This window comes from Triturus cristatus, chromosome 3_1 (genome assembly GCF_964204655.1).
Source record: "Triturus cristatus chromosome 3_1, aTriCri1.1, whole genome shotgun sequence".
NCBI classification, from domain to species: domain Eukaryota; kingdom Metazoa; phylum Chordata; class Amphibia; order Caudata; family Salamandridae; genus Triturus; species Triturus cristatus.
In genome coordinates this window covers 785,308,093-785,327,613 of record NC_140583.1, presented here as the reverse complement: position 1 = coordinate 785,327,613, position 19,521 = coordinate 785,308,093, and the positions used below count along the sequence as shown (strand labels likewise).

The 19,521-nt window shown below is 45.8% G+C and overlaps 1 protein-coding gene across 8 annotated transcripts in view; it reads left to right on the top strand.

Annotated features, from left to right (window-relative positions):
* Window positions 1–19,521, top strand: part of TMEM218 (transmembrane protein 218) — a 245,422-nt gene that overhangs the window by 174,273 nt on the left and 51,628 nt on the right. Inside the window, exon 1 of one of the 8 annotated variants that reach the window (XM_085645032.1) lies at window positions 1,894–2,029. The exons of the other annotated variants lie outside the window; for them this stretch is intronic. The gene's annotated coding sequence lies outside the window, so the exon portion shown is untranslated. Of the gene's footprint in view, window positions 1–1,893; window positions 2,030–19,521 lie in introns of those variants that run through there. 8 annotated transcript variants of the gene reach the window in all.

The window sequence follows — 19,521 nt, the reverse complement described above, 5'->3', positions numbered from 1 at the left end:
GGCTGATAATAATGCTTTCAGATTTTTGCCCCGTGTGTACGCAAACAATGGTTTATTGGCAAATAAATTATTGAAATCATCTTCAGATGCTAGCCTCTCCCACCGAGAGTTGATAATGTCACGGATGGATTTGGATGCTGTGGTGAACCTGGATACAAAAACTAGACGTTCTGAAGGTTGTTTATCCAATTGTTGCAATAACTCTTCTCCCCCAAATCGTTGTGCTCGTTGGAGGCAATCTTGCAAAACACTGTCAGGATACCCCCGTTCCTTGAAACGTTGTATGTATTCCTGTTCTTTGACTTTAGTGATAGCGGGATCGGAGCAAATACGTCTCACTCTGAGTAATTGGTAGTAGGGAAGATTTCTTAATAGACTGTTTGGGTGGAAACTATTGTAGAATAATGTGCTATTACGATCTGTTGGTTTCTGGAAGACAGATGTTTCAAAATTGTTGTTATCTGAAGACTTGGTGATAAGAACATCCAGAAAGTGAATTTTTTGTTGTTGGATGTTGTGGGTAAATTGTATTCTGGGGTTGATTGTATTGAGCTCAGTGATCATGGCCTCTAAATGGGTTCTGGTGTCTGTCCATAATAAAAAAATGTTGTTGATGTACCTGCAGTACATTAATACATGATTCCACCAATCAGGATTCAACATGATGTTCTCTGATTCAAAAAGTGCCATGAAGGTATTCGCATATGCAGGAGCTCCTGACAAACCCATAGAAGTTCCAGTTAATTGGGCATAAAAATTACCCCCCCATTCGAAATAACTGTGATTGAGACAGAAATGTAAAATTTGCAAAATGAACAGTCTTTCAGTTTCAATATTGGGTGTTTGAAGTAGTGCCCATTCTGTGGCTTCGAGTCCAGCTTGGTGTGGTATGGATGTGTATAGGGCCGTCACATCAATGGTGCATAGGGTGATGTTGGTGAGATCCATGTTGACCGCGGTCAATTTTTGCAAAAAGTGAGTGGTATCTTTCACATATGAGGGCCAATTTTGGACAAATAGTTGTAAATAATGGTCCACAAATTTGCCTAAAGGCTCAAAAATTGATCCGCATCCCGAAACAATGGGACGAAAAGGTGGGTCCTGTGCGTTTTTATGGATTTTGGGAATCATATAGAGTTTGGGTCGTCTGGCATTTTTGGTAGTCAAGTAAAGTTTGGTTTGGTCGGTGATCCACTCTTGATCGATTGCATTTTGAAGTATCCCGGATAAAATATTTTCCAACTGTGTGGTGGGGTCCTGAGGTAATTGCATGTAGGTATCAGTGTCTGAGACATGATTGTTAACTTTGGTTATATAGTACTGAGTGCACCTTTAACCATTATTAGCAGTCTTGCATGGAGCCAACCTTTCTCCATTTCCTACTCCACCATCATTGATGAACATTTTTTACCATTTTATGAACTTCTGGGAAATATGTCTGGCTTTTAATGACGTTTTTAGTTCTTAGGAGCATAGCTACTGCATTAATTTGAATGAACCCGTAGGCATTTTGTTTTTCTTGTAATCCGTAGCTATTGCACCTCGTTTTTGCACTTTCTTGGCTTGTCCTGTGGTTCTTTGATCTACGGGCCGGGGCCACTTGGGTTTAGCTGGCAGTGGAAGGTTAGTGCCTTACTACAATTTAGGGTCTGTGCTTTGTATTTTTTTGGCTGGTGCCCAGGGCTGGACTGGCCATACTGGGCATTTCCACGGGAGGCTGGTAGGGTGGGTAGCCGGTTTTGGTCCCCAGTACTAATTTCAGCAGGCCTCCACTCATTTTCCAAGCTACTGGGGTATCTGGCGTCAGTGCTAGCTTTATAGCAGCACCATTCACACTCTGAAAGTCCTTGTCGGACCGTACTAAACCACTATTGTCCGTCTTTTCATTTCCAGGATGTCAGTTGTGGTGGAAATAAGACAGACCGTGCTCTGCACATACGAGGTCGCTTTAGTGACCAGTCAACCTGCAACAAGCTGAGAATAGACTGTGCTTGCCTTTTACAAACTACAGACCTCGCAAGCATATACAGTGAGTATGTGTGCAGGCCTCGAAAAATCCTAAAAATGTTACTAGACCTGCAGGTCTAGTGACTTAAAAAATCTACTTGACCTAATTATAATGCTCTTGACCCATAAACTGGTTTCAAATTATGTGATCCTGGGAAATATTTTAATTCAGAGACTCCATTTTCTTCTTTCACATATGAGAGCACCTTCAAATATGCAGTTCAGCATGTCTCCTGTACAGAAAACTCTTGTTTGGTTTAATAGACTAAACGCTTGCCCCATATATAACACAAATCTAGACACATAGGATATTTTTATTTATTTATTTTAAAAGTTTTATATAGCGCTAGCTTGACCCGCAGGTATCAGAGCGCTTTACATACATACAGTAAAGAAAAACAGATGGTAATTGCATTACAAAGTAGGCGGGCAGTAAGGAAGCAAAACCAGGGATAGAAAAAATACAGCATGGAAGATAAGGTGGTTAACACAGTCCAGTCACTAACTATCCTTGAATGTCAAGAGAGAGGAGTAAACTCGGATATTGAAGTCTAGATTAGTTGACGTTGGTCAGGAATGTATTTAAGGAGATGGATTTTCAGGTCCCTTTTGAAACCGGAGAAGAAGGGGTTGCATCTGAGGACTCTAGGGAGAGCGTTCCACATCCTGGGAGCGTTGCCAGAGAACGATCGGTATTGTGTGGTTTTCTTTTTCAGTTTCGGAGGAATAAGGAGTGAGTTGGAGCTTCTCAGCGTTCTGGATTGACCTGCTCTAACCAGTTTGTTGTTCAGGTAGTTAGGGGCCGGAGAGTGAAGGGTTTTGTGTGTGATGAAGGCCAGTTTGTAAATCCACCTCCCTTCCATAGGGAGCCAGTTGAGGGAGTTGAGAGCTGGCGTGATGTGTTCAAATCTTTTTACTCCGGATATGAGTCGAGCTGCCATGTTCAACACTGCCCTTAGAGGAGCTAGGTGAGCTTTTGGAGTCCCTGTTAGGATGGCGTTCCCGTAGTCGATTTTAGAGAGAACTAGGGATTGGACTACTGTCTTTCATCATGGGGAAGAAAAGGTTTCAATTTCTTGAGGTGTTTTAGAGAGAAAAGCACTTTTTGCAGAGTTTTTGATGTGGGCCTCCAAAGATAAGTTCTTGTCAAGGATGATGCCTAGAGACTTAACCGAGTCGGATAGGACGATGGGGCAGTTTAGGGCGACCAGATTCTTGAGCCACTCTTGGATTGGATGATGGTTGCTTTTTGGAGAGAATAGGATTAGTTCGGTTTTATCTGGGTTGAGCTTTAAGTGGTTAGCGTTGAACCAAGTTTGGATCTCGGTTAGAGTGGCATTGAGGTGTTGGATGTCGCTGGGAGACTTGATTTTGAAATAGATTTGGGTTTCATCAGCGTAAAGGTGGTAATTCACTCCAGCTTTTTTCAAGATGATTGTGAGAGGCTCCATGAAAAGATTGAAGAGGGCCGGGGAGAGGATCGAGCCTTGCGGGACCCCAAGTGCGACTTTTGTTGGCTTCGAGAGACAGGAGTTGATTTTAATTTGTTGCGAGCGGTGTTGAAGGAAGGAGGTGAACCATTTTAGTACTGAGCCATTGATGCCGGAGCGCTTCGACAAGGTCTCCAGAAGCGCTGGATGATTTACTGTATCGAATGCCGCAGATAGGTCAATAAGGATGAGTAGGCAGGCATCACCTTCATCTAAAGTCTTGTGAATATCGTCAGAGACGTTGAGCATAGCTGTTTCCGTGCTACAGCCTTTCCTGAATCCTGATTGAAAGGTGTCGAGGAGGTTGAACTCATCAATGTGTTTGTTGAGTTGGTGGAGAACGCATTTCTCCAATGTTTTTGCAAGGAATGGGAGGTTGGAGATAGGTCTGAGGTTGTTGAGATCATTAGGGTCGGCCCCTGGTTTTTTGAGAATGGGTGTGATTCGTCCAAGTTGAAGGGAGTCTGGGACACAGCCTGAGGTGAGAGAGGCGTTGATGATTTTGTCCAGAAAGGGGAAATGGTGTGGTTAAGTTCTTTTATGATTGTGGATGTGATGGGGTCCATAGTGTGGGAGGAAGGTTTGAGGTTAGAAATGTATACTGAAAACCTCGTTTTCCGACATTTGCTCAAAGTCGGACCAATGCGCATTGTTTTTTTAGCTGGAGGCAGACCTGTTTGTCCTTGGTAAGTTCTTTCTGAATGATCAGGGGTGGTTAGAGTGGGGCAGGTTAAGAGGGAAGGAGGGTTAGAGGTTTGGATGAAGGATTGATCAATTTTCGAGACTTTATTAGTGAAGAAGGTGGCAATTCCTTCACAACGCTCATTGGTGGCTTTGATTTCTTGAGAGGGAGTGCAGTTAGTTTGGCTTTTGACAATGTTGAAGAGTTCTCTCGGTCTGTTTTTCGCCAGATCTAGTTGGCTGCGGAAGAAAGACGCCTTTTCACTGAAAATGTGTTTTTTGTATGCTTGCTGAGCAGATCTAAGTTGCGCTAGATGTAAGGTCGAGGGGTTTAGTCTCCAAGACTTTTCCGTTTGTGTGAGTTGACTCCTTTCCTCATTCAGATCCACGTTAAACCAGGGTTTAGATTTAGTTCGCCTCAATTGTTTGAGTTTGAGAGGAGCTACTTGGTCTAGAACCTCTGTCATTTTTTAGTTAGTGTATAGTGAGGTCATCAGCCGTTGATGATGAGGGTTGGAGTTGAAGATGGGCATGAATCCTGGATTCAAGTTCGGATAAATGGATTGCTTTGATATTTCTGGTCCAGTGTTTAGGTATGTCATCACAAATAGGTTGGTGGAAAACAAGTGCATCAATCTTGAACAGAATGAGGTGGTGGTCGGACCAGTCAATGGGAGAAATCGCTCTCAGAGAGACCAGATCATTGTTGGTAATGATCGCATTCAGTGTTGGACCTTTGATGTGAGTTGGTTTATTGCAGAGTTGTTTGAGGTTATATATTTCAAGTAGGTTGGATAGGTTCAGGGCAGTGGAGTCCTCTGGGTCGTTCCAGTGGATATTGAGGTCACCCAGGAACACGTCTTTAGTGTCTGTCATGGAGAACCGTGATATTAGGTCTGTTAGTTCTTCGGAGAAAAGGGTACGCTCTCCAAAAGGATGGTAGATGGTGTGGAATTTGATGGGTGAGGTGCCCTTGGCAGTGAGTTCGACACCCAGGTATTCAAACGATAGGTATTCTGCAGGTTTAAGTTTGGTAATCTGTATTCCTGCCTTGTGGATGATGGCTAGTCCTCCCCCCGTTTTGATCGGTCTGTCCTGTCTGATGATGGTGTATCCTGGAGGGGTGAGAATGTCAAGAATGAGGGTGGAGTGGACATTGAGCCAGGATTCAGTGGGGAAAGCGATGTCAATTTCTTCAGCGAGTAGAGCTTCAGCAATGTCTGTGGCGTGTTGTACTTCTTATCTGCAGTTGAGGAGCATGCAAGAGAGAGGACGGGGAGCCTCGATGATGGGGGGAGTAAGGTGGATAGAGGAGTATTGAGCAGGAGGTCTAGGCGAGTGGACATTTTTAGGGATTCTGTTAGTGCTGATAATAACAGGGATGGGGAAAGGGGCTGACTTCTGGCTCAAAGCGAGGTAAGAGTCGTTGATGTCATCAGGTTTAGGTATCGAAAAGGGTTGGCGATCCCGGTTGGGTCAAAGTGTCTGACTTGCTGACGGACCGGAGGGACGAGGGGTGCACTCTGGGGCCAAGGGAGCGGTTTTGAGTGGGGTGGGAGGAAATCTACCCAGGGAAAGGGAGCACGGCGGCTTGGTCCTGTTGAGAAGATCTTGTTGTAAGTATAGGAAATCAGCAGCAAGGGAGTTAATTTTCAGCTCCATTCTGTTCAGTTGCTGTGCTATTGAGCTGAAAAAGTTTAAGTTTTTAGGCCGGGGCCGAGAATGACTTGTGTCTTTGGAGGGAGAGTGGACAGGGGTCGGGGATTGGACGGAATCAGTGGGATTGGGAGAGGTTGGACGCGGGGAGCCGGATTAGTAATGCTCCCATTCAAGGAGTTCAAAGGAGGAGTAGAGGGTCTACTGTTCAAATGAGGAGGGAGAGAGATTGTAGGTAAGAAGTCAGAGTTCCGGGGAATGTCAATGAGATTAGCGGTGGAGGCAGGTTGTGTATGTGGGTGTGTGGAGGGGGAGCGTGTAGTGATAATAGGGGGGAACGAGTTTATAGGATTGGTGACGACGTTGGCCATGGGGATGTCACGGGGTTGTCAGTGAGGTAATCGGTTGAGACCGGTTGTATCTGTGGATGAGGGACATCGGAGGGGGACTGTGCAGTGGTAGTAGGGGGAGAGTGACCACTGGATTGGAGATGACGTTGGACATGGGGGAAGAAAGGGTCGGGGGAAAAGGGTCTGTGTTGGAGGAAGAGGTAGTTTGTGAGGGAGGGTTCAGATTATCAGGGGTCAAGTGGAGAGTGCCTGTGGGGATTTCGGTCGCGGGAGGGCAGAGGTTAGAGTCCGAGCTGTCAAGATCTAGATCGGTCTTGTGGTGTTTGTTAATTGTGAGTTTGTTGTTCCTAGTGTGCTCATTAGATGTAATAGTTGTGGGTGTTTGGCGGCGGAGAGTAATGATAGGGGTAGTGTGATTATAGTGAGTGATGGTTGATGTCCATGAGTTGAAGAGAGGTTCTTCAGGGCAGGGAGATTGGATCAGTTCCACGTTATTAGTAAGGGTGATGGTGGGTTGGGGAGATATGGTTTGACGGCTCAGTTGAATATACTTATATAGTTGATATACATGACCGTTGACTTGCTTCAGTTCAGTAACCGCATTGTTATCCGTGCAGGGGCAGAAATGTTTCTGAACTTATGTTTAAAAACTGCGACTTTTAATAAATACATAACTAAAGAATGAGGTAGCAGCACAATGTCATTTTCAATCAGCAGATTTTGCATTGAAATGCCCACAGAATTTCCCACTGACGTGGTTTTAAAACTATATAGTGTACAATGTCTGGAAATCTAGTTTCTGCAAATATTTGTCATTTCCACATCACCTAGTAAAGTGTTGTAATTTGTTTTGCTACTTTGTAAATCTTTCTATGCATCACACTTCTGAATTACAAAAAAAGTTATTTCATACTTCCTGATATATTTTGAAGTAACTGTACTATTCATTTACAAGCTGTTTAAATGTTGTTAGAGGAAAAAACCTGACAGTTCACACTTTTTTTCACAATTATTTTCAGATAACACTTGACAAAAATCATTAACTATGATAGAAAGAAAAGTAAAAAACATTTTCCAGGAACGGATAAGCAACAATTAGTAAAAAGAGACACTGACATTTGACCTCTGTCCTTGAACAGATGGGAAAAGTGACAATACAAAACAAGATTTAAAGGCCTCTATTGCTCATTCACTTTCTGAATGAACAGAACACCTGTTCCTTCCAGTTTAAATTAACTTGCCAGCAAGGTCGAGAAAATGCAAAAAATAGTTCGACCTGATAAAATCTCACTTGACATTGCGAGTGGATTTTTCGAGACCTGGTGTACCTAGTCACAGATAGGCTCCTGAGCTATAGGGTGAGTGAAGCTGGGCCCATTTGGGATGAGCCTGCCACTGGGTTCCTCCTGACAGGATGGCTTTTCAAAGAAAGCCCATGCAGGTTGTACTCACTTGCAAGAGCTTCATTGCTGCTCAATCTGTGGGGAACAGAAGAGTTATGTAATCCCTGGTTTTGGGGCATTCTCTGACATTAATGCAATGTAGGCTGATAGCTGGAATTGCTGCTGGGTGGGAGGGGACCAAGCACTTTCCACAAAGCACTTCATCCTCCCAGAATGCGTTTTGACAGTCCTTTCGTACTCAGATGGATATTTGGCAGAAACCTTTTTTTGTATCAAAGTGCTGAAGCTCCAACAAAAGTAAATGAGAAAGTGAAAAAGTGCCCTCTTTTAATAACAAATCTCTTTTAAATGTCAGATTTTGATAAAATTCCTGTGAATCATGTTTGTGCTGATGAAATTTCTGACCTTTACTACATTCCATGCAATATTCTTTCATATGTTATCCCTTCCTAAACCTACATTGCTCTGTCAATACAAATCTATCCTCATCTGTGGTACCGCTATGCACCTTGACAGGAATGGGTTCATGATCTCCAACACCTCTTTAGGAAAGTAGGATCTGCTTTCATGGTTACCCCCTCTTTTTGCTGGTGTCATGGTTTTCTGACTAGAATCCTGCTAATCCGGACCTGTCTCTGTGCTTCTTCCCTAAATTGGACATGGTGAGTACTTAGATACACCCCAGATAGGCTACGGGTGTACTGTTTTACGTCCCTAATATATGGTACTAACCTACCCAGGGCATAGGTACACCAGGGGTCCCCACTGGACTGCAGCATGTATTATGCCACACATGGGAGGCCACTCAAATTGTGATCACAGGCATGCCATTGCAGCCTGTGTAAGCTGGTGCTAGACCAGAGACACGATTCTGCCCTCTTGCTGCTGAGCCAAGCTCGGGCAGGAAATGGCAGGACAATCGGTTTCCTGTCAGGGATGTGTGACCACCTCCCCAACAGGACTTGGTTTATTAGGCCAGGGTGGTGGAGCTTACCAGCGCCACTAGACTGCTTTAAAGGGCACATTTGGTGCCATCCTTGCATACTCCAGGTGGAACCAGTTCAGGGAGCCATTGGCTCCCGCTCTGGCGCGAAACTGGACAAAGGACATGAGAGTATCCTCCACACTGTCCAGCCCCTCCTGTGGAAGGGACCCCTGAATCGTCCAAACCCTTTACTTAGGGTACTTAAGGGCTCACCTGTGAGTTGTTCCTTAGATTTGGCATGGGACAAGATTCAGATCCGAAACCACTTCATCTTCAGCCGTTTGGGGACTTTGGACTTTGTTAGACTTCACTGTGGGAACAGAGACGGCAACTCTGAAGACTCCTGCTGCTCGACGTCTGTGCCTGTGCTCCAAACAGGTTCTTCACAAGGCCTGTGGACATCCAAGACACCCATAAGGAATCTCCCTTGGAGTGAAGGAGTCACTCCCCTACATCTGCAGGCACAACAACGAAGCTGACCGATCTGCTGTTCCAGAGCTCCCACAGACTCCGAAAGGTTCAGCAACACAGGTGGTGGCTCTGCAACTTCCTTGAGGCCTGCACTGTCTTCACAGCAAGTTTGAAGCCAGTATCCCTCGTTGGAACTGCTGGAGCAGTACCCCTGAGCACCACATCAACTTGGCGTTGCCAAGGCTTGTTGACTCCTCCAGAGATCTACAGGCTCCAAGAAGCTCTAGCATCTTCTGCAACCAAGATCTTCATCCTCACCGCATCTTCTGCACCGTTGGCCTTCACCATTGGTGAGCTGCTCGAGGTCCTCTTGCGACTCCTGTGGATCCTCTCGAGGGTCTTCTTTGGCTCCAGTGGGCTTCCCTGCTTGCTCTGGCCTGCTCGGACTTACCTGCTCGTGGTGAGTCACTTGGACCTTGCTGGTCCTGACACCTCACCTTTTTCGTCTGCTATGTTTGTTGCCGTTGCCAAAGCTTGTTGGTGCTTCTGATGGACACCGACCCCCTGGCTCTTGACATCCGACGTGTGACAGCTTGTGAACGGCTCCTGGTCTTCCTAAGCGTCATAGCTGCAACGCCATAGTCACCGTCAACTCTCCTGCAGCTACCGACATCGGTGGACATTCGTCTTCCGTGCCTCTGGGTCATTCCTTAGTGGCATACACTCAGTCCCTTCTGCTTGCAGGTACCTCTCATCCTGAATCCACCTTTGGGTTCCACAGGACTCTTTTACCTTCCTCGCCAGCGGCATCTTCACTGAAGTCCTCTATCGTGATCTGCAGCAGTTTCCGACGTCTCTTCGCACCTGTGCACCTGGCTTCCCTGGTGTAGGTATCCTGGTTTCTGGGTTATCCACGGGTGGGGTGACTCTCCAACCTTCCTTCTTCCACGATGTGTCTTCAGGGTCCTCTGGGAAGGGTCCTTCTTAAAAACTGCAACCGCAACTTATCCGTTGCCTTGTATTGAGCACAGGGACGTGTTACCACTCTATACATGGCCTCCATGGGGTTCCGCGACTTAGGCATTTACTTATATTGTTCCCACTCTGTTGCGGCCTCCGTGGGGTTTCTTGTGTCCCTGGCTCTTCTACGTCTTCTGGATCCAGTCTCGACTTGGGTCGTGGTTCGCATTCCATTTTCTTAGTATATGGTTTGGTCTTCCCGTGTAGACCACTGTGTATTTGTGCTACTAGTGTGTTCTATTACTAAAGTATTGTGATTATATCTACGGGTAAGAGATAATGCAATGTGTTAGTGAGTGTTTATAATAGTGTTTATAATACATAGTTTTATACCTACACTGTGTAGTTCTTTTTCACTTGCACTGTTTGATTAGTACTGGTAAAACAAGCTGCTTTACACTCCTTCTGGACTAAGCCTGAAGGCTGCCCTCCACAGCTACCACCTAGTGAGCTTTCTGTGGTTGTCTAAGACCACTAAAATCACCATAAGGGTTGTCTGGATTAGTGCAGGATGCTTTACTTAAATAAGAGTGCACCATATACTAATCCAGGCTCCTACACCCCCCGTCCTGAAACACTTCCTGGCAAGTCCCTGAGCTCAGTACTTTGGGTACACCTCCTTAATGCAGTTTCCACTTTTTGGCTCCTGTGAGTAAGGCAAACACATTTCTACTTTGGCAGTGCACCTGCAATACAGTAGAGCTTCTTTTCTGGGGGCCACAGATCCTGACATGAAACTGCAGTGCCAAACTCCAGGCCCTGCTGCTAGTGTATTTGATTGGTGAATTACAGTTGTGTGCTTTCTACAAATATTAAGATATTAGTACTGTTTGTCCTGCGGTCCTTCATAATCTTAATCCTACCTTAAAATGTTTCCAACCATTTGTTGTTGGTGATGGTGATAGTAGGTCTAAAACTGGGCCAGCTACAGGGACAAGGAAACAGCCTGTGAAGGATGGAGTGGTTTCCCCGCTTTGTGGTCTGGAGCATAATGAGTTCCAGCTTATGTATGATATTAAATGTGCACTTATCAATGCGAAGCCTTTGGTAATGCATGCACCAGAAATGTGCGTGTTAGAGATAATAAGCTGAATTGCTTGTTCATTGCTGAAACCTGGATTGGGGAGGACTCTGATCTTGTGATAGCTTTTGTTCTACCTTCTGGATATATTATTTATAATGTAAATAGGCAAAACAAGGTAGGAGGGGTTGCTTTGATTTGTAAAGAGATATTTCTATGCTCCCCTTTGCTGGTACCACATGCACAGGATGCAGAATTACTTGCCTTATCACTAATTGTAAACCATAAACGTTCAGTGACGTTTCTATTAATGTACAGACTTTGGGCCACATGCATCAACGAGAAAACTGGTCGCAAACGGGCAGATTAGCAGAATCTGCCCCTTTGCGACCGGTATTTTTGCATTTGGGATGCATCATCCCAAAAGCAAAAATCGCAATTTAAGGAATCTCTAAATAGCGATTCCTTAAATTGCGATTGCATTTAAGGAATCCCAAATTGAGATTCCTTAAATGCAATGCATTAAAGTTAAAAAATTAGCGAGTTCGCTAATAGGGGGAGCAAATTACCATGAAGTTGAACTTCATGGTAATTTGCAAAAACTTTGAAAAATGCACTTTTGTGCATTTTTCAAAGTTTCATGTTGCGCACACACATGCCCTTAGAGCATGTGTGTGTGTGCAACATATGTGCACAGATCAATTTCAGGTGTGCAATAGGGTGTCATTTTGACATCTTTGCACCCTTGAAATTGCATGAGCAATTTGCGAGTACCTACTGGTACTCGCAATTTGCTCATGCAATCTCCAATTCATTCCTATGGGCCTGGAGGCCCATAGGAATAAATTGGACGGCATTCCTTAATTGCGACTCGCAATTTGCGAGTCGCAATTAAGGCATTTGTAGGAATCGCTATTTTTATAGCGATTCCTACATGCATAGGCTTTTTCGATTCCTTAAAAATCGCAATTAAGGAATCGCAAAAGTCTTTGTTGATGCATGTGCCAGATGGCCTGGTAAATACTTCATTAGCTCATTTGCTATTATCAACTGATTATTTGGTTAGTGAATCATTAGCGGTACTGAGGGACCCGAATATTTACTTTGACAATGATCTAGACGTAAATACTTCTCAGATTGTGAACATCTATTCGGCATTGGAGCTGAAACAGTTTGTTCAACAGCCTACCCATAAGGCAGGCCACATATTGGCTGAAAGAGTGGCACGTCCTCACGCACCACCTACTGTTCGCACAGCCATCAATCAATCAGGGTTGGAAAAGCGTAAATACTCTCCCATGACGGTCTCAAGGCACTTGCGGGTGGTGGTGGGGGGGGGGGGGGGGAGGGGGGGAGGCGGCAACGTTGAGTGCTGGGGGTCATCCGAAGAGCCAGGTCTTGAGGTACTTCCTGACCTGGGGCAATGTTGGAGATTGATGAAGGCAAAGGGTTTTCCAGGCTTTGGTTGCGAGGTAGGAGAAGGACTTTCCTCCCATTCTGGTCTTGTTGATACGTGGGACGGTGGCCAGAGAGAGCTGGGCTGATCGAAGGTGTCTTTTGGGTGCGTGGAATGAGAGGCGGCTGTTCAGGTATGCAGGTCATATGTTGTGAAATGCCTTGTATGCGTGGGTGCAAAGTTTGGAGGTTATTGTTCTTTCGACTGGAAGCCAGTGGAGATCGTGGAGTTGTTGGGTGATACGGCGTTGATCTGGCAGTTCATTGTGAGCGATGAATCTAGTATGATGCCTAGATTTCTTGCGTGGTCTCTCGGGTGGGGTAGGATTTCCGAGGGTGGAGAGCCACCAGGAGTCATTCCATGCGAAGGGGGTGGAGCAAAGAATGAGAACGTTAGTGGTTTTTTTTAGGTGAATTTCAGGCAGCTGTTCTTCATCCAGGTGGCGACTGTTTTTACTCCTTCTTGGAAGTTGTTTGTTGATGTTGGGTTCGTTGGTGAGGCAGCAGATCAGCTCGGTGTCGTCTGCGTGAGAGACTATGTTGAGCCCGTGGTTCCTGACGATGGTTGCGAGGGGGCATGTAGACGTTTAAGAGGGTGGGGTTGAGGGAGGAGCCCTTGGGCACTCAGTTGGTCTCTGTCGGTTCCAAGAGGTAGGGAAGGAGTCTGACCCATTGAGTTCTGCTGGTGAGGAAGGAGCGTATGCAGTTGAGAGCCTTGTCACGGATGCTGGCATCTTGGAGTCTGGTGGCTAGGGTGCAGTGGGAGATGGTGTAGAATGCAGCCAAGAGGTCCAGGTGGATGAGAGCTGCCGTTTCACCCTGGTCGACGAAGGTACAGATGTCGGTGGTGGCGAGTAGGGCAGTCTCGGTGCTGTGGTTGCTTTGGAATGCGAATTGGGAGATGTCCAGGATGTTGTTAGCGTTCATGAAGTTTGCTAGCTGGGTGTTGACGGCCTTTTCAATGTCCTTGGTTGCAAATAAAGGCAGGGAAATGGGCCTATAGTTCTTGAGGTCTGTCGGAAACCCAGAGGGTTTCTTCAGGAGGAGGTTGATTTTGGCGTGTTTCCAGTCGGGGAAGGTGGCGATCTCGTAGGAGCAGTTGATCGTCTGACGTAGTTCTGGTGCGATGGCAGATGTGACTCCGTGGAGGATGTGGTGTGGGCAGGGGTCTGAGTACACTCCGGAGTGGATGCTTTTCATGGTCTTCAAGGTGTTTTCTGTTGTGAGCGGGATCCATTTGAGCAGGGTCTGTTGGATGCTATCGCACGAGGGGGGAGCTGGTGAGGTGGTCTTGGTTGTCGTAGATCATCTTCATCTTATGGTGGACGAAAGTGCAGAGTCTGTTGCAGAGGTCTTGGGAGGTTGGGAAGTCCATTTCACTGCAGGGTTTGGCGAATTCCTTGATGATGGAGAATAGCTTCTGAACAAAAGTCTCATTCACAATAATCACATTTTCGTCTGGTAATCCATGTGTAATCCAAATTATTAATCCAAACTTTTTTTCTATATTTTCTCCATTCACTTCATAGACAATGTTATTCCAAATTTTTTCAAATGTCACAGGCATGCCCATCCAGGCCTTACCTGTGGCACGCAGGAATCCACAGTTCATCCTGGGCAGCCTCATACTTTGCACCCAAAATGTTGTCTGACGTTGTCTATGAATAAAATTGAGTAAGTATTGAAAAGTGTGGAGTAAAAATTTGGGCTAAATGTGGATTACCTGGCGAAAATGGGATTCTCCAGTATTGGGGTGTCTTTCATAGATTCACATGCTTGAATATTCCCCGTCGTCGGAGTGGGAGTCCCACGGTAAAAAATATAGCAATATATACAGCCATAATATATATATATATACATAAGTAATCATATAAAACAGAGATATAAGTAAGTAATAACATCAAGAATGTCCCTATATGAAATTTCCATAGAGATACATGGAAAGAGAAAAAAGACATTCGTAGTCTATCTCTGTCATTATGTTAGTCCGAACTCCGGCCAATCAGGCGCCAGCTCCTCTCTAGAACCTTCTCCTCAGAGCTCCTCACCTCAGATTTTCTACCGCACGTCGTGTGAAAGGGAGTCTCCCTGAGCTCTGCTCAGTTTTTTCTCTTCAGGATGACTTCAAGTAAGAAGTCTTTGTTTAGACCTTGTTCTTTTGTGGAAAGCTACGTTATTCTCAGAAGATCCACACAGTAAGTGTATTTACTGTCTTTACCCTACCATGAAGTGGGTGAATATAAATTCTGTAGAATTTTTTCTACAAAAACTCTGAAAGACAGGGAAGGCCGTCTCTTGTTGTGGCTCCAGAGACTTAAGGATAAATATGAAGTAATTTTCTGAGGTAGAAAACTTTACTTCTGGCCGTTCCCACACAGCCTCAAAACGCAGTAGTGTACAGGAGTTACCTACTCCTTCCTTAAAAGAAGAAAATGTCTCTGACTATGACATCTGCCACTTCTTCTTCTTTGAATACTGCTGTGTCGCCCACGAGACATAGTTCTCAGGCTAGTGAGGTTTTCAACTTTCCAGTTTTTTCAAAGATGGCTGCTCCGTCTACGATGGCTCCGTCTACGATGGCTCAGTCTACGATGGCTCCGTCTACGATGGCTCCGTCTACGATGGCTCCGTCTACGATGGCTCCGTCTACGATGGCTCCGTCTACGATGGCTCCGTCGACGATGGCTCCGTCGACGATGGCTCCGTCGACGATGGCTCCGTCGACGATGGCTCCGTCGACGATGGCTCCGTCGACGATGGCTCCGTCGACGATGGCTCCGTCGACGATGGCTCCGTCGACGATGGCTCCGTCGACGGTGGCTCCGTCGACGGTGGCTCCGTCGACGGTGGCTCCGTCGACGGTGGCTCCGTCTACAGTGATTCCGTCGACGATGGCTCCGTCGACGATGGCTCCGTCGACGGTGGCTCCGTCGACGGTGGCTCCGTCGACGGTGGCTCCGTCGACGGTGGTTCCGTCTACGGTGGTTCCGTCTACGGTGGTTCCGTCTACGGTGGTTCCGTCTACGGTGGTTCCGTCTACGGTGGTTCCGTCGACGGTGGTTCTGTCGACTATGGTTCCATCGGCAATGAATCTTTCGATGGTGGTTTCCGTCGACGATGGTTCCGTAGACGATTCCGTCTACAAAGATCTCTTCAATAGCCTTCTATGCCTCAGAGCCCGTTGACTGCAGTCTCATCGGTAAAAATAAGGGTTTAAAAAAGACGACTTCTGCACAGAGGTCATTAAAAATCCAAATCTCTTCGACATATACAGCGACTACTTCGTCCTTTGCTGCTGTTCCTTTATTACCATTACCACCGAGTACTTGACAAAGGTCGGGTGAAGTTATATCGGTGGAGGATTCCCGCCTTCCTTAACCATTGTTTTACCACTGACTCAGATCAAGATTCAGAAGAAGGTTTAGCTGAATCGGTTGTGACAACTATAATCGGCGGTTTTTCCTTTATCACCACAAGTGTCTGTGGTTCCGCTTACTCCAGTGGTGCCAACAACTATATCGGAACCGGTACCGGCTCCAATACTTTCTGTGGTAATACCTACAGTACCGCTGAGACATTCTTCAACTCGGACAGTACCTCCTCATGATACTGAAGAAGAAGAAATTCCTCAGGACAGGGAGGATGGTGAGATTCTCGATGATGGTGGCGATGCTGATGATGATGATGATGGTATGGCGGAGTGGGATAACTATCATGCCCAAACACCATCTCCCTCTCCGGTGCTACCTGGTGACTCACCACCTGTTGATATGCAAGTTCCACCAGTTAAGGGATAGGACAGCACTAACGTTCAAATTAACGAAGGATTATTTCCTGTACGATTTCAAAGATCAGCCTGTTAAACACATACAATCCCTATAATCGAATTTATTGGGGAGGAAGGCAAAAAGATTATGGAGGCCTCATAGTCTTCCAGCACGGGTGCCTAGATTGGAGAAAAAGGTACAAATCACCATTAGGAGCACCAGCGTGCCTCACTGGTCAAGCGAAGCCAGATTCTGTAGTCACACAGGCAGAGCAACGCCGGGCTAGAAACCCTGCATCTACGATCACTGCACCACCTGATCGTGGTGGACGTCGTTTGGATGCCATAGGGTGAAAATTCTCTTTGATGGCTTCCACCATGGTGAGAGCGGCTAATGCTTTGGCCATCCTGGGTCGTTAGGACCGTCAAGTATGGGCGGATATGTCAACACTAGTTGAGCAACTGCCGGAACCGTCAAAGACCATGGCATATGACGAAGAAGAGGTTTTATTCGGAGATCAGGTGGATGAAGCTCTCCAATCGATAAAGAAAGATACAGATACTGCTCGCTCTCTGGGCACATTGCAATTTTGATAACAACCCTTTCGGGGTGCACGCGGACGCGGCACCTCTATTTTCGAAGAGGAATCAATCAATATCGACCTTATAACCAGGGTTCAAACCGATATTCCTCTAACCAACAGCAAACTTCTCGACAGCAGTCTTCCAAGACTTACAGAGGAAAATCCTCTTACAAGGGTTACACTCCTAAGAGACATGACTTCCATCAGTCCCAGAAAATTGGAGATCGAATCTATCGGTACTATTTTCAATGGTCCTCCATACAAGGAACCGTTGGGTTTTGGAAATTATAGCAAGAGGTCACACTTTGGAGTTCATCGAATTCCCTCCACCCACACCACCTACCGGACTGCCACCGGCTCATATCAAAGAACTGTTACAACAAGTTCAATTTCTATAACACAAGGGAGCCATAGGAGTAGTACCAAGATTTCAAAAGAGGGAAAGGATTTATTCCCGATTCTTCCTTATCACCAAAAGGAAGGGGGAATGGAAGCCCATTCTAGATCTGAGGGCTCTCAGCAGGTATCTAAAGAAACATTCTTTTCGTAGGCGAACGCATGTAGAGATCTTGCGATTATTTTCACAAGGAGATTTCATGGAAACAATCAACCTCCAAGATGCATATTTACATATCTCCATACTACGACAACATCGGAAATTTCTTCGTTTTCGAGTGGGTCGAGGGGATTTTCCAGTTCAAAGTTTACCATTCGGACTGCGCTCGGCCCCTCGAGGGTTTACAAGGGTGCTAGCCCCTGTGGTAGCGTCCTACGTTCCAGGGATTTCAGATCTTTCCATTTCTGGACGACTATCTCCTAAAATCACAATCGAAAGTTCAACTTCTACAACACACACATCTTTGACAGGAGGTGGTTTCGCGCCTTAGGGCTCTCCATAAATACCACAAAGTCCCATCTACTGCCTTCTCATCGCACGGATTTTCTGGGAGCAACTTTAGACACAGTGTCAGCAAGGGCACTTCGCTCCCAAGACCGTCTTCAAAAAATTCTCCGACTGGTAACCCTTATCAGATCAAAAAGACCCGTTTCTGTAAGAATATTGAAGTCCTTTCTGAAAATGGCGTCATCATGCATTGCATTGATCCCTCATTACAGATTACAGACACGCCCCATCCAAGGAGTACTGGATGTCCAAGAACGCCAGGTTACAGGTTCTTTGAACGATGTTGTAAACGTCACAGATCGGATGAAGTTGGCGCAAAGGTGGTGGACGCAACTGTTAAATCTAACGGAAGGCATTTCTCTTCTGACAATGGTACCAGACATGACAATAACAGACGCCTCTCTGGAAGGATGGGGTGCTCATTTGGAGGTTTTATCAATAAAAGGAAAATGGTCAATATGTCAAAAAAAAAAAAAAATAAAAAAAATAAAAAAAAAACCTGGCACTTCTACAGGTTGGATCTCATGGCTATATATTGCTGGCTCTCAAAGCTTTTCATCCTTTAATCCAAGGAGAATCAGTCCTGATACAGACAGACTATACAACCTGCATGCACTATATAAACAAGCAGGGCAGGATAAAATCTCCGAAACTGTCTCGACTAGCTCAGTCGATTTGGGATTGGTCTATCAACCATCGCATCACGATATGCAGCAGTTAATCGACCGGGGGTATCCAATATCCTGGCGGATTCCCTGAGCGGGTCCTCCTCATCGACCCATGAATGGGAGTTGCATCAACCAACTCTAGAGAGGATATTTCAACGATGGGGTCGCCCACAGCTGGATCTCTTTGCCACACTAGAGAACCGGAAATGCCGTGATTACGCAAGCTGGCTTCCCCACAAAAGATCTCTGGGCAATGCCTTTTGATGGACTGGTACGATCTGTTTGACTACGTTTTTTCTTCCCCCAATCCCACTCGTACCTCGAGTTTCTGTGGTAGATGCGGAGGCAACCTTGCCATCTACTTCTATAGCCCCCCGTTGGCCTCGGCAGGCATGGTTCTCAGAACTACTCCTATTGTCTCAATCCGAACCAATCATTCTACAGCCTCGTGCAGGTCTACTCACGATGGACAAGGGGAAAATTGGTCATCCGAATCCCTCCTCACTGAGCTTATCAGCTTGGAACCTGAGCACTGTGAATTTGCCCATTTGGATACTCCACAGGACTGTAGAGACATTTTAGCTCAGGCGAGGGCTCCTTCTACGGTGAAAACGTACAAATTAAAGTGGAAAAGTGTTCCCCACTGGTGTGCATCTAATGGGGTGCACCCGTTTTCACTCCACACCAGAACAATTTTTACCGTTCTTCTTGCATTTAGCTAACTCCGGGTTTCTCTCATGCAACCTTTAGGGGTTTTTTCTGGCGGCAATCTTCCGTTTCCGTCAGGATGGTTCAACTTCCCTTTTGTTTCTTCAAGGATTATCCATCAATTCGTCTAGGGGTTATTTTGTAAATCTCCTCCATTGTGGCATCTGAACATCGTATTGGCTCAACTAATGAGACCACCGTACGAACCGATTCACAAGGTCGAGTTGTAGTATCTAACATGGAAGGTGGCTTTTCTTCGGGCGCTAACGTCTTCACGTTGCGTCCGTGACATTCATGCATTTACAATAAATCCACCTTTTTCCTACAGTTCAAACCAGATTCTGTAGTAGTGCGTACAGATCCAAATTTCTTGCTGAAGGTGCCTTCAGACTGTCATATTAACGAACCAGTG